Consider the following 16,056-nt stretch of genomic DNA (forward strand, 5'->3'; position numbering starts at 1 on the left):
CCTCTCTGGATTTACTGGCTTGTCGTGTAGCAAGCCAGCATGAGCTTGGACTCCGTAACAATATCTCTTCTCCACCTTCCTAACAGAACTCTGAGTTCAGAAGTTCACCTGCATGTAACCATGTGCTTCAGGGACTGCTTATTCCCAGGCTTGGGAAGGAAGAGCAGGGATTCATGTTGTCTAAGGCAATCCTGACAGGTACATACCTCTTGCCCAGGTTGGTGTAGATATGCGTATGTGATGCAACATATCCAACCATGTGCTTATGCCCGGTAGAAACTTCCTTTGTATTGATTGGTCACTACCTACTAATTGGGGTGATCTCAAACCACTATTATTACCACATAGTAATAATTGTCATTTATTGTGCATGTGCTGTGCTAAGCACACTAACAAGCGCTTTAGACACCTCATGCATAAACAAGCCCTAGGAACAATCTGTTTGCTGGGGGAAGGGTTCAGGACTGACGTAATTTCTAGACAATGTACTTCAATTTGCATTAGCTAATCCATTTTGTTCACAAGAACAAATCACTCTTTGACCCCAGTGGGAAGAAAAATATAAGGCCTATTTATTACACGTCAATGTCACAAGAGAGAAGATTCCTTAGACCAGATATTCTTCCCTGGGTAGATGCAGTATTGATTTTCACGAACCTACCTTGGAGAAAGTCCAGCTGCTGCAGGATGGTCATTTGAGTCACGCAGGAATGCTCAGGGAGGCTGGGCTCTGGCTCTCGAGTCTGCTAGGAGGCCGCCTTCTTCTGATTGGCCGGGCAGAACGGAGCCCCGCCCAGCCGAGCTGCGGGGGCCCACGCAGCGCTGGCCGGCAGCGCGGTCGCGTGATGCGTCCCTGCCTTGTCCGCTGCAGTCTCCGCCAGCAGCAGGCTGGGAGTTGAAACGCCAGGCGATTCCCCCCGCTCCCCACCAGGCCTTGTATTCTATCCCACAGGACAGTATGCACCTTAAGGTCCTAAAGAAAAGGCACAAAATGTTCAAGGAATGTTTAGAAATAATTTGAGAGGGTGCGTAGGGAAACCATGCCGTCATCAGGACACCAGCTCTGGGATGCTGAACATCATCCTCTCCTGAGTGACAATGACTGTTATGACTCTTCAGCCTCCTCTGCCTTCGAGGCTGACGTGACAGAGTCCAGTTCATCCACTTGGGCTGCAGCAGGATCTGCGCCTGTGTCACGTGGCTTCTGGTCACCTATGCGACCTTTCTGGTGACATTGGCCTTGCTGCTGCCTTCCAAAGACTTCTGGTACTCCGTGGTCCACGGGATCATTTTTAACTGCCTGGCGGTGCTTGCCCTGTGGTGTCTCACCTGAGGACCGTGCTCACCCAGCCGGGGGCAGTACCCAAAGGAAATGCTACTAAAGAAGGCATGGAGGTTTGCAGCTGAAGCCTGGAGAAGGGACCTGTACAAGTGTCCCAAGTGCTGCTGTATCAAGCCCGAGCGCGCCCACCACCGCAGTATTTAAACCCAGATCCACTCCATATACAATGACAAATCGGAAATAGAGAGGCTGAAGAGCGAGAAGCCCACGTGGGATCAGTGGCTGCGATAGAAAGGGATGAAGTCCGTCTTTGGGGGGCCCCGTCGAAGCTCTGGATGAACCCCTTCCGCTTTAGGCAACTGCAGACAAGACCCAGGAAAGGGGGCCCCCCCGTTCTCAGTGTGAGGCCCTCTCATCATGCTGGAACTTGTTAACGGACTTTATTTGGGGTCGGAAAGGGTATCAACAGCTCATCTGTGACCAACAGGGCAAATGGAACCTACACAGACCAACTGCTCGGAGCAAGCAGAGTTTTATATATTTATGGTCAAGGATGGCAGATTTTCCACACTAGTAACTGGGTGGCATTCTGATCAGTGTCACTGTCCAGTAATGAAGGTCTGTAGCCACACGAAGAAGCCAAATGTCATTGTCTTCCAGTACAGTTAGGAGTTTTGTTAATGTGCTTCACATTTTCTAAGAAGGTGTGTGGGATATTACACTGTTTATTAAAAATCCTGTGTGCCGAGCTGCTTTTCTCAATCATGAAGAAAACAAGCCAATCCAGTGAACAAGAATTCTGCAGCTGGTGGTTTCAGGGAGCTCCCACTGACCCTCTTGCTCACCAGCGACCCCCTCGGTCAAGCAGGAGCCCGTGGAGGCTTCCACAGCTCCCACACTTTTCACTGAGCAGCAGGGGGGCTGCAGCCACGCTCCCCTGCCAGGAAGTGGCGGTCCCTGACCCTGTGGGCAGGTCTGTGCGTGTCTGTGTGTGTGCACGTGTGTTTTGAAGTCGGCAGTGTTGTTCAGGTGATGTAACATGTAATGGGCGTGTGCAGCAAACAAGCTATGTTTCAGAAACCAACGTTTCAGGGAAGAGGAGGGAGTTGTGTGGAGTCCTCCTGCCCTGGGGTTTACTATGAATGTATTGCATATTGGAGAATATCTCGATCCAAAAAACAATCATTCCTGTGTGGTAAAAAAAAAAAAAAAAAAATTAATGCTCATGGACAAACCATGAAGGTGGCAGTGAGTCTCAGAGCACGATCTAAACACACACGCAAGGTATGGGTTATAACAGACCCTCTTCTTGACCAGGGCCCAGCAGGCTCTCCTTCCAGATCTTGCCCACAGAAAGGTTAGCATCTCAGAGGTCCTTCTCCCTGAAAGTTGTTTCATTTGAAAAAATGAGGGTTCATTGCTCATTGGCTCCACTACAGTCTAACCACCAGGACCTCCTTGCACTTTTCAACCTGCCAAGATTGTCCCCGCTTCAGTCCTCTGCATTCCATGTTCCCTCTGGCCAGATGGATCTTCCCCAAGATATCCCATGACTCATTTCTTCATATCTTTCAATTTACTTAAATTTTATACTCTCAAAGTAACCTGATGTCTCTATATAAATTAGCAGTCCTGTCACTCTATCACCTTAGCTGAGTTACTTTTCATAATAGAACTTGTTGCTATGTGGTCTTGTACGATTATATTTTTACCCTGGGTCACCCCAACTGTAATGTAAATTCTCTGAGGCTGAGGGCCAGACTTTGTCATTTTGTTCCTGATTTCCCAAAGCCCAGAAGAAGTGTGCCTGGCACAAAGTTGGCACTCGATAAATAGTGCTGAAAAAGCAAATGAATCGTATTTATTATAGAGGTAAAATGTATTAAACTAAAAAAATTAGACAGATTCTTAACTGATCAGTACATGTTTTAAACGACTGGATCGTGAATATTAGTATGTTCTGCGTTTTCTTTCTCAAGTGTGTCTATAGTGGGGGAGGAGAGAATGTTCTTAAATTTTTTAGGCTTATTGTAGAGATCAGGACCTTGAGAGTCACATTCTTCTTTAAGGCCCGTCTAGCACTCCTCCCACTCCCCCACTTGTTAGGCTGCCTCTGGCATTTCAAGGTTTACATGGCAGATAAGAAGAGGGTTGTAGTGCAAGAAATATCTTACTTAACTCTAGCGTTGACCTGGCCTTGGTACTTTCTGGGCTTGGAGGGTGTTAAGACTACTTCTGTTTCTTAGGGAGTGGCTGTAGTTTCTTCAGACGTCACTCCTTCGCTGCTGGGATCTCTCGCTGCAGATACTTAGTGCAGGTAAAGTCTTCCCCTGATGCTACTCGCAAATCTCTGCCTTTTCAGCCTCTAGTTCCCTTGGTCCGCTCCTCACAGGATATCATCCAAATTAGGATCCCATCATCCCTCTAGGCAGCCCTCTTCAACCTTCTTTTTAATCACTCTTGCTCAGCCTTCAGAATAACTACACAGCTATAGCTTCTCACTTTTAAGCTTAGTCAGACTTTGAACCAGCCTTCTTTGCTGGACAGACTCCGGGTAACACAAGTAAAGCTGTCTGAGTGTTCTCCTTGAAGCACTGTCCAAAGCTATACATGGGGAAAATGCAAAATATCTTCTAAATTTCTGAAAATTCCTGGAGTCTTACTTTCCATAGTCCCTTCTTCTTCAAGCTGCATTGTCTTTGCATCTGCCCTTGAACTGCACTCTAATTGACTCTGAGTTCTGCCAAGAAATCCACTTATACCAAAGCTTTCGTGAATCATGTAGACCTTTTTCAGGAACTTGTAGGGGTGGCAGAGGCAATATTGAAATCATACCACTGACAGTAACCAAGTCAAACCACATCCTGCACACAACCTTTCTCTATCGTGCAAAGCAATCCAGGCTTCTCAGACTCTAGCTCCCTAATTTGCCTACCCAAGATCAAGATTTTTCAACCTAGCAAATACCATTTCTATAAGAAAGGATCTGTCCTCAAAAAAAAGCAGTCATGTTTGTAAATATCAAAGTTTCTTTCTTGCATAAATGTATATGTATGTGAATGTACATGTCTATTTACATGAACAGAAAACACTACATGACGGATTTCTTTATACCTTAATTTGAATAATATTAAAAATGCAAAATGTTGAAAGTTACAAGGTCATCACTGCTTTAAATATTATGTGCGTGCACACACATAGGAAATATGAAGCAAATGTCAACCTCAGTTCCCACACTGTCTCAGATGGGACCACTTTAGCAGTTTGATGTATTGTCAAGTGTTCTAAGGCTAATGCAGACATTTGCATGTGTACGTGTAAAGGTGTGTGCAGTTTTTATAGAAATATAATTGTGTGAAACACATTGATCTGTAGGTCTTTTTTTCTGTTAACAATATATTCCCAACATCCTTCTGAGCAGTACGTACACCAGTCTGTTTTTTTGGCTGCAGTACATTCCGTTTCATGAATGCAGCGTAGTTGACGCAGACCATGCTCGCCACACCTCCTCACCCCCACAACCACATCTCCAGTCTCTTATAGCAGCTAATCAGGGATGAGCACATCTTTTCCCAAATGATTTGACTATGTTGTCTTTTATTCTCCACCTGAACTTTAGAATAATGTTTGAAAGGTCAAAGAAAAACAAACATCCCCCTGAAATTAACATTACAGGAAATGGAGATATCAATTTGAGGGTGAATTAGCATCTTAAAATGTTGTCTTTCCATCCAGAAACATGACACCCTTTTACATTCATTCATGTTCCAGTTGTTTGTTTGACTGATTTTATGGCCCTTGATAAAGCTTTGTGGTTTTTATCTTAAATGTCAGACATGAGCAACGATAAATGGGTACTTAATATGCGTCCCAGGAAGTTTTGCAATTAAACGTATAAACGAATTTCTAGATAAAAAAATTTTAAAAGCTGCCTTTGTGTTCTTACTTCTTAAATAATTTCAGTTTTTAAAATTTTAATGGCTTCTATGGGGTGTCAACTTTTTTCATTGCCAATATTTCATTCAATAATGAAAATCTAAATCGTAGGAATGTATCTTTTTTTTCCCCTGGAAGGTTCAACAAAACTATTAAAATTTTGAATGAAATGTGTCAGCTAACATATATGTAGTTTATTCTCCTGAATCGATATCATGCAACAAACTTTGCTTGCCTGTATTAGAAGTCCTAAACATTTCTTTTAAATTGAGTCTTCCTAATGAAGTATCCGTGAGGGGTCAATCAGGGCAATGATAAAAATTGGTCCTGTAATTTCAAAACATCAATCTGTGTTTTCTATTGTAGTAAACCATAAATGCTTGCTTGGAGGAAGAAGCTGGTCATTCACCTCCTTACTCTGGACTTACACTTGAAACTTTAAGTGTGTACACCATACACAAATGCTGAGAATTCTATTGTGTAATCTTAACATTTAAATGGTCTATCCGTCCATTTTGGTGGGAAAACAAAAACTACTCTACTTGTTTTAATAGGAAGGGATTTAATAGAGGGAATTGGATATTTAAAGTGCTGTTCATAAGGGCAAATAAAGGTCAGGGTGTGCCACTGCTGGTTTTAGGAAATCAGGAAGTGTGGAGATTCAGAACAGTGTTGCTGAATCTCTCAGTTGCCTACAGCACTGAAGCAGTGATTAAAAGAAGCTCATCCAGAAGATGCTGCAAACCTTATGTCTACAGTCAGCTGAACACGTCACCTGTTACTGCCAGAAACAAAAAAATGACTTCAGTCTGTCCTTCATATCTCTTGTGACTAATCCTCTTGTAGGAATTAAATTTAAACCATGTGGCTTGTGGCGAAGGAGTTTGGGAAATGCAGATATAGGGAGGATCTTAGAAGGGCAAGGATCGTACTCAATATTAATAGACAATATCTCACCCCAATGTTCATTAGCGTCATTCCTAAGATTGTAGTGTCCCATTAGACACCTATAATACACATACTCATTTCAGGTTTGATCAAACACTATAATTTTCGACTTGATCTGAACTCATCTGGATACCCTGATTCCCTACTTGCAAAATCCTAAGTTAATACTTCCTCAGCCAGCAACCCCTGTTGGCTGTACCCTCTTAGACTTAGAAAATGGTGTAAAAATCCCTTTCCAGAACTGGCCCAGCCGAGCTGATTTATATCCTCTCTATTTTCATTTCCTTCTACTACAACAGTGAGAGAATGAGTTATAAAACTTGGCTAGCACTTCCCCTAGCAACAAACCAAATTAATACTGCCTCATTTCTCTTGGGTCACATTTCTACTCAAGAAGATTAACGTGTTTTCAAGACTGGCTAGGTGGTTTTGAACAACCGAAACTGTCAGTTTTATGGAATCATTCTTAGAATTGGTTTGAGTCTTGTTGAGAATGCTATCTTTAAAGGCTTAATTTGATTATTCACAGAAGGACTTCATGCAGTTTTTGAAATATAGTATCCGTCTCCATGTCAATGAGCCGAAGTTCGTATAATCCTGGATAGGTTCCAGCGACATCATTCTAAGTGACTATGAGAATCGAGGTCCAAAATCTTTAGACAGCAAATTTCCATTTATATCCCCTAATTTTCAGCTCCAGAGTCCTATAAAATGATTTCATGTGAATTCTAAATATTTATTAATATCAAAATCTCCACTATGATAAAAAGAGCTTTGTACCAAAACTATTTTTCTCTTCTCTCAAAAAGAAAGAGTCATGAACAATTCAGTCAAATTGTTAGCATGGAAAAATCCAGAAATGCAGACAGAAACTAACAGAAAAAAGTCACAAGTTAATGTCACTTTGCTTTGAATAATTTAAAGAAAACTTTCAAATTAATCATCATTATCTAGCTTTTAATTTTTTTAGACTAATAATTTTCTGAATTTGGTTGGTACACAGGAATATATTCTACCTCTATATGAATTTTGTGGTCATCACTATGGTTTCATTAAAAATCTATACATGTTATACCAAATGTAAGGTAGATAGCTAGAGGGAAGCAGCCGCATAGCACAGGGAGATCAGCTCGGTGCTTTGTGACCGCCTGGAGGGGTGGGGTAGGGAGGGTGGGAGGGAGAGAGACGCAAGAGGGAAGAGATATGGGAACATATGTATACGTATAACTGATTCACTTTGTTATAAAGCAGAAACTAACACACCATTGTAAAGCAATTATACCCCAATAAAGATGTTAAAAATTTTTTTTAAAAATCTATACATGTTATAGGAGATGTTAATAATATCAAAATTATTTGCCATACAGTGATATGTAAAGCAGATTTCAAAATAATGTACTCTGACCCCATTTTTACTAAAAAGTTAAAAAGATGAATTGTATTCTTAGAAAACCATTAATTATCTATGGCCAGTGATATTATGATTGATTCTAATATTCCTGTGTGTTTTCTGCATTTTCCTATATAACTTTTGTTATTAAACATAGTTATTTTCAAATAAAAGAACCAGTCTTCATCTGGAAGTTTCCCCCAGAGGATCAACCAATCCTCTCCTCTTAAATTTACATATTACAAGTAATTTTTGACAAAAATACAATCACATTTCTGTGGAAAAGGGTCTTCTTTCCAACAAATTATGCTGTAACAATTGTATATACATAGGCAAAAAAATGAACTTTGATAAATTCACTCTATACAAAAATTAGCTTAAAGTGAATTTTAGATGTTAAATCTAAAATTATAAAACTTCTAGAAGACCACATTGGGAAAAAAATCTTTGTGACCTTGGGTTAGGTAAAGATTTCTTTGATATGATTGAAAAAACATAATCTGTTTTTTAAAATGAATTGATAAATGGGATTTCATCAAAATTTAAAGCTTCTGCTAGTTTATGACACTACTAAAGGAATGAAAAGCCAAGTTACAGATTGGAAGGGGATATTTGCAAATCATATATGATAGAGAACATATAAAGAACTCTCAAAATTCTAACAACAAAACAAACAACTCAATAAAAAATTGGGCAAAATACTGAGTCGAATCTTCACAATAAAACTTATGGATGGCAATTAAGCACACAAAAAGATGTTCAGAATGATTAGTCATTAGAAAAATGCAAACTAAAATTATAATAGTATGCAATTACATATCTATTAGAATAACTAAAGTTAAGAAATCTTATCATACCAAGTGTTGGCAAGTATGTGAAAAAACTGGAACTCTCTAGCAATGTAAAATGAGGCAGCACTTTGGAAAAGAGTTTGGCAGCTTCTTAAAATGTTAAACATATACTTATCATATAACCCAGTCATTCTCTTGCTAGGTATTTCATAGAAGCTTTATTTGGAAAAGCCTCAAACTCTAAACAACCCACCTCTCCATCAATAGGTGAATGAATGAACAAACTGGTATATCCAATGCTGAATATAAAATGGATTACTATTTAGCAATAAAGTGGAATGAACTATTGATAGATGCAACAATGTGAATGATTCTCAAAATAATTCTAAGTTAATGAAGCCAAACAAAAAGAGTCCATACTGTGTAATTCTATTTACACATGATCCTAGAAAATGCAAAGTCATTTATAGCAACAGAAAGCAGACAGGATTGCTTTGGGGTAGGCAAGCTGGGAGTGTGAAGGAGGAATAAGCAAAGGCCCTCAGCAACTTTTGGGGGGAATGGTTGGTATGTTTATTATCTTGATTTTAGTGATACTTTACAGATACAGTTACATATCATACCTATATATTTATATCATATACAGTTAACCCTTGAACAATACTGGGTGGGTCCACTTATACATGGATTATTTTCAATAAACACAGTACTACATGGTCCGCAGTTGGTTGAATCCAAGGATGTGGAACCCCAGATATGCAGGAACCATTATACTGAGAGCTGACTAAAATTTATAGGTAGGATTTTTTCAACTGGGTGAAGGATTGATGCCCCAAACACTTGCATTGTTCAAAGGTCAACTGTATATATAAAAACTTATCAGATTGCATTCTTTACATATGCACATTTAATTTATTATATGTTAATTATATATATTATTGTATATAATATATATATAGCTATCCAAAAAAAAAAAAAAAAGGAATACATGCTGTTTTGGGTATCTATTATTATGTAAATAATTCCTCCAAATCTTAATGTCTTAAAATAACAAACATCTCCGGGAATCACAAATCTGGAAATGGCCTACCTGGATGATTCTCTCTCATATCATGAGGTTGCAATCAGGATGACAGACAGGGCTGCAGTCATCTGAAGGTTGGGCTGCATCTGGGGGATGCTCTTTCAAGATGGTTCACTCACATGGCTGTTGGCAGGTGGCCTCAGTTCCTCTTCATATGGACCCCACCATAAAGCTGCTTTGTATCCTTTAAAATAAATAATTCAGAAGAGAGCAAAAAGGAAGCCATGTTGCCTTTTAAGGCAGATCATCATTTTTGAGATATTCTATTGGTCACACAAACTAACTGTGATACAATGTGGGAGACAAATATACAAGGGCATGAATCCCAGGAAGTAGGGATCCCTGGGGGCCATCTTGGAGCCCGACCCTTACATATGTTCATTGTAGACTATGGCAGTATTTAAATTTGGAAGTGAAAACTCTTTGTATTCCCACAGCCAAAGTTAACATTTTCTGCTTATAAGTATTCCATAAAAAATATCATGCCTACTGTTTCACATTTTTTTCTTCACTTAATACACTATAGACATCCTTCCTTGTGAGTGTGAATTTGCTGAAAGGGATGTCTCATCTTTTTTGTCTTTTTTTAAACAACTTCATTAAGTTATAATTAACATAAAATGAAACACACATATTTAAAGTAAAAACAAAACAAAACCAGTTAACATGCCTATTTGAAAAATAATAAATTGACCATTCTCAATAATTAAATTTATGCACTTTGTTTATTAGCACCCCCTGCCTAATAAATTGGTATATGATAACAAGCATTTGAATCTAAGAGTTAAAAAAGTTTAGGTATATTCTAGACTTACCTTTTTCCCTCTAGTCACTTTAGATCTTCTTGGGCTTCTTTGTCTTGACGGAAAGTTCTGGAGATTATATGTTTGCGGCATTTGAGCTAGGCGAGAGATGAGGGGTCATTGCAACTTCAAGGCAGGATGAAAGAACAGGAAGAATTTTGGGTCTCAAATTCCTTCCCACAATGCAGGTAGCTAGTAATTAGATATATTCATAGTAATCATTCCATTAATAGTACTTATTTAAGCTTTAGGATATTTATGGTAATAGAAGAGTTATAAGTTTTTAACAAATGAAGTCATGCAATACTATTATATAAGAAAAGAAAAAAAATTTAACCTCAGTATTTTTTCTTGTACACAGTCTTCATAATGAATTAAGCAACAAACAACCTCTTTTTAAAAATAGACTGAATGGAGTATGAATTTGGCAAAGTGGCTTAATTTTCTTAGTACTTATTTTAGCTACAAAATGGGGTTTATAAAAAAGGCTTCAAGATTTAGATGAAATATTTAATATTTCTAAATTTAATATTTATAGTTCTATGGAAAATCTTTCACTCTCTTCTTTGCAGTTCAATTTATTATAACAAAGTTGCTTTTAGAAATTTTCTCTTGGAGACTTTAACAATACATAGCTTCACCAAAATGGAGAATTAAAGAGAAATCAACTATAAGCTTGGTGAAGGGAGGCTTATCATTCTACCACCAAGATCTGACACACTGCAGGTGCCCAGGAAATAAGAGTCAAAGAACAAAGCTTAAGAGAGCTGGACATCGAGCATAGCTGCACAGCAAACCAGCTGTGCGTTAACTTAGGCAAATCATGCCTCATTTTCCTTGCTTAAAATGGAGTGTTTCTGATCAGTCCTATTAATTGGGACTTTTAATTGTAATAGAAATTCATATAAAAATAGTCCAGCTAAAAAAAAAAAAATTTAAGTGGCTGGGGGCAGAATTTAGTGACACAGAGTTCTTGCTTCTCTACATTCAGGAGACTTCTTGTACACCATCTTCCTTATCTGGGACTGGCTGAAAAACCTCAGAAATACCACTGCTTCTGTCACATGTCTGTCCACAAATAGTCACTGCCTCTAAGGGCATGTAGTCTTCAGCTGGGAAGGCCCTTAATGCTGGTGGGACATGGAGTGAGGGAGAGTGATCACTCCATCCAAATCTCATGGAATGGATTTCCTTAGAAAAAGAGATTTTCTTACCAAAAAGGAGAAAGGGAAGCTTGACATATACAGCCTATCCATTACAAGTATCATGGAATAAATAGCGTTCCATATTTTAAAGATGATTAAATACCTGGTTCTGTTTTCAGGATTTAATGCCTCCTAAATTATCTTTATTAAGTAATCCTTCGCTGTTAGGACTGCATATCTTAAATGTGAAGGTCAATCTTGTCAAAATACCATGGGCAGCTATTAATCGTTTAGTGGCATGTTCTTTTCTAACTGAAAACAAAAACTTTGTGATATCTATATGCTTTTAGAGAAGCTTAAGGAAAGTTGCTTTGCAGAATAATCTCTCTTGTCACAGACACAATCCCCCAGACTGTGTTCCCAACTGGGCTTCATTAAACTTTTACTGTTTCTTTGTTTAGCTCAAACTAACCACACTTGCACACGTAGGGCTGCTTCCAAGCGGTGTCTCTGGCAATAACACTCCTGTCTACACAGCCTGTTCTTAAAATTGTGACCATATGAAAGAGGAAATTTAGCCCAGGAGACCAATGTTTATGTTTTCATAACACCAAAGTCAGCCTGTAATCACTTTTGAATTACCATGATATCTGCTTTGGTTAATTTGAATAAAGTTGCAATTTTTAAAGGCCTACAAGTTTTGAGTATGTAAGTACTGAACATTGTAAATGAGGTTTATAAAGTGTGATTGAAGTACATGCCTAGTTAAAAAAAAAAAGTATAGCCAGAAAAGCAGAAGAAAAGCTTCAGTCAGGTCTTATTTTACCAAGAGAAACGTAATCCCTGGAACCCAATCTAAAAATCATTTCAGAAAGATTTTTGTCAGGGCTGTTTAGGCTAGAGAAGAAAACTTGAAGTGGCTTAATCACTGTCTTGAAGTGTATGAAGGGATTTTATGAAATTGAAATTTATTACTTTTTCCCTTTCCATGCTGAATTGAATGAAATAAAATAGCATTAAATTAAGTCAGAGGCAATTTAGGTTGGACATAATGAAGAACTTCTTGGCTACCAGAATTGTAACACAGCAGAATTCCTCCAAGGGAAACTGGGAACTATTTGTTCTTCATGGTCATCAAAAAAAAAAAAAGAAAAAAGAAAAAAAAAAGCAAAGAAAGGAAGGAAACAAAATGATAAAAGACAGAAAAGGAAAAAAGAGGTAGAGCTTTTCCCAGTTCTCTCAGCTGAAATTGTTGTATCTGCTCCACAAGTAATTAGTGTCACTTCTATTGTGTTGATTGTCACTCTCACCCTTTGTGTTATTCATTTGTCTTGGACAAGAGAGACTCTGCTTTAACTTTGACCACGAGATTTCTAAACTATTGCCAAGGAGAGGCTGAAAAGAGATTAAATGGAGCTTGGAGCTGTATATCCAGAGCTGCTGATCTCCTGCATGTGGTGGAACTTAATACCTCAGAATCCGGGACATGTGGTGAAGCCAGACAATTGTATAATTTGGGGACCACATGGCTGGATCGTGTCCTTCTGTGTGGAGTGAAAGTAATATCAGGACAGAAAATGAGGACATGGGGGAAGGATACACGTTCCTCCTTTTTCTGGGACTGGTGTCAGTATGGTGTGGATAACAAGGAATAAGCTTGATAGAACACTCCTGGTATTAGAGAGAGGATGGAAGGAACCAGGTTCATCAAGAGAGGAAGCGGCCCAGAAGACCCTGTCCGGATCTGGTTATAATCTTTCCTTGCTGTTTTAAGACACTCCACTAGAAGCTGAATACTCCAGGTATATGCACAAACATGACGGAAGCCTCAATGAAACCGAATATCTTAAGATGTGCATACTGACAAGAATCAAGATGATTCACTCCTGGGAACCCAGGAGTTTTAAGAGTTGTAGGCAGAAGGTGTGCTGGAAAGTGGGTTAAGACATGAGAGACTGAAAACAGGATTGGCTGACCCTTCATATGTGGAACAATCAGAGGGACTGTCCCCATTCAACTAAAGCAACAGCCCCCCTCATACTCCTGCTAGAGATGAGAGATTTATTCCCTGCAGAAATTGTACTAGAACGTCCTGGCTTAGGGACACCAGGCAGTGAGATACAGTACACATGCCAAAGAGTGAGTCCTCTTCACTCATCCAGAACTAGCTGATGGGCTGCCCATCAAGGCAGAAGATTGAGAACTTTCTCTAGAATGAAAAGAAAACTACAGATTTGGGGATCCCTAGCTGACCTGATAGACACACAACTTTACTGTGTCTCTTTTAAGTCAGTCAGAAACCAACAGACATTTGAGGAAAACTTCTAACTCTAACAAGAAGACTAAAATACACCACGATCCATATACAGTGTAAAGAGACAATGTCTCAAAATAAGAGAGACAATGCAGGAAGAAAAAAAAAAAAACTTTAAAAAACTAAAATTTTTATCCTTAGAAAAAAATAGAAAATATTAAATTCATGAAGTAAACATGATGCCATTTTTTAAAGAATAGTTAAACAATATGGAAAAATACACATATAGATGGAAGTTTAAAAAATTTTTAAAGAGTGACAAGATAAATTTAAGGAACCCACATAATAGGGTTAAAAGACAGAGGTAAATAATAGGAGGAAACAAAGATAAATTATTCTGAATGTGGATTGAAGTTGCTAGTCCAGAGTCATTTTCATTTCCAGTATCCTACCTTTTTTTAGTTGCCTTGGACTTTGGGAGTCCTAGGATAATGTGAAAGAAAAACAAATATAAATCAGACTGGCTGCATCTTGATTTTGTTTTTTGTGGTACACGGGCCTCTCACTGTTGTGGCTTCTCCCATTGCGGAGCACAGGCTCCAGACACGCAGGCTCAGCGGCCATGGCTCACAGGCCCAGCCGCTCCGCGGCATGTGGGATCTTCCCGGACCGGGGCACGAACCCGTGTCCCCTGCATCGGCAGGCGGACTCCCAACCACTGCGCCACCAGGGAAGCCCTAGCTGCATCTTGAGATCACTCAGTCATAGGTGAGGTGGGCTGCTCAAAAGCCACCTTTGGCTTAAGATGTCTATGGGTCACAAGTAGCCCTTCCAGGGGGATGGGTTTCTTACATACACAGCCCCTTAAACAAAATGCAGGATACAGTAACTTGCCAGTGAAATCATTCATTCTCTGCCTTCCATCCAGTGCTTCTGAAGGCTTAGAGCCCTATGATACTATCCCCTCTTACGAAGCCAAACTGCATAGTCATCCTGACACTGAGGTATTTTCCCTGACTATATTAGAAGCAGAGTTATATACATCCTAGGAAAAAAGATGAAAAGTGTTCTAAGACAAGGAGTAGGAGTTACACACTAGATGGCTCTGTTTAATAGATAAGGAAATTGTGGGTGGAAAGCTGTAACATTTCTTATTTATGCAGTAGTTATACTTTTCTTATTTCTAAATGACAGAAGAATAACACCTCCCAGCAAAGAGTTCAGAACACCTGTCTGAGGAACAAGCATAATCCTAGACTCCAAATCCAGCATCTTTCCGAAGAGCTAGACATACATGTTTTCAAAGGTCAAACATTTGAACTTTTCACAGTACTAATCATTGTCCCTCTGTTGATATATTCTTCTTTTAAAAGCATTATTTGTTATTACAAATTAAATAGAGTCAAGCAAGTCTAAATTAAGACAATATAACTCATAAAGAGTACCTCTGTTTTCCTTATTTCTAACAGTTGGAGAAGACATCCACATATATAAGTGTAAGTTCTATTCTGCAAATATAATCTGTATGCTAAATTGTTCTTTGGTTAGAAATACTAATTATGATTTCTCTAAAGAGGTTTTATTAAATGTAGCTTTTCATCACTTAAGTTTCCAAAAAAATAACATGATTTGAGACAATAATTTTTAAATAAAGGTGTTTAAAAAGTTTTAATTCTAAAAATGTTTTAATTTTTGTTGTGGAGGGAGGAAAGCCATTCAGAAATGTACATCAGAAGGGTAGTGGAGTCTTTCATTTTTCTTTTCATAAACTCTAATAGTGAGTCTGTACTGATTTATGGTATGAGACTTGCATAAACATAAGACTTTATTTTAATCCACTGAACATGGCCTCCAGAGTTAAATAAAATATTTTAAATATTGAGACACATACTATAAACATGATTTATAGAGTTTTATAATCTCAACATGCAGATCTTAAAAATCCAAGCCTAATCTTTATGCTATTAAACTCTGCAGTACACTCTCTTTGACTTGAGAGAAACTTGAGAAAATTTCTTAACTTGTTTTTTCCCCCTCAGTTCATTTCTGTGCCTTATTTAACAACTCTTTTCAAAATCAGAAACTTGGCATTGTTCTTTGTATTTCTGAAAAGAATTCTCCCTCCCACCATTGTTCTCTGGTTAGAAATGCTGATTATGATTTCTGTAAAGAGGTTTTATTAAATGGATCTTTTCATAGCATTTAAAAGTTTCCAAAATAAAAATAACATGATTTGATACAGTCATTTTAAAATAAGGGCATTTAAAAAGTTTTACTTATGGGACAGAGGAGGGCCATTTATTTTTTTTTAAAGATTATTAAACTCTTGTTGGGCCTGTTATTGTTTTCCACTTGGGGGCCATCAATCACAGTAAAGCCATGTTCCCCTGAACCTGTCTTCTGACCATTAATCTTCCTGGTTT

At 38.5% G+C, this 16,056-nt stretch overlaps 1 long non-coding RNA gene across 1 annotated transcript in view; it reads right to left on the reverse strand.

The window, feature by feature from the left end:
- Positions 1 to 8,870: 8,870 nt before the first annotated feature.
- The window catches only part of LOC307176875, a 180,566-nt gene continuing 173,380 nt past the window's right edge, over positions 8,871 to 16,056 (reverse strand). Inside the window, exons 5-6 of the long non-coding RNA XR_013824923.1 lie at positions 10,247 to 10,332; positions 8,871 to 9,615 (exon numbers count right to left, since the gene is read on the reverse strand). This is a non-coding gene — a long non-coding RNA (uncharacterized lncRNA). The remainder of the gene's footprint in view (positions 9,616 to 10,246; positions 10,333 to 16,056) is intronic.

The sequence above is a fragment of the Stenella coeruleoalba genome (assembly GCF_951394435.1).
Source record: "Stenella coeruleoalba genome assembly, chromosome: 18".
In the NCBI taxonomy this organism is placed as follows: Eukaryota; Metazoa; Chordata; class Mammalia; order Artiodactyla; family Delphinidae; genus Stenella; species Stenella coeruleoalba.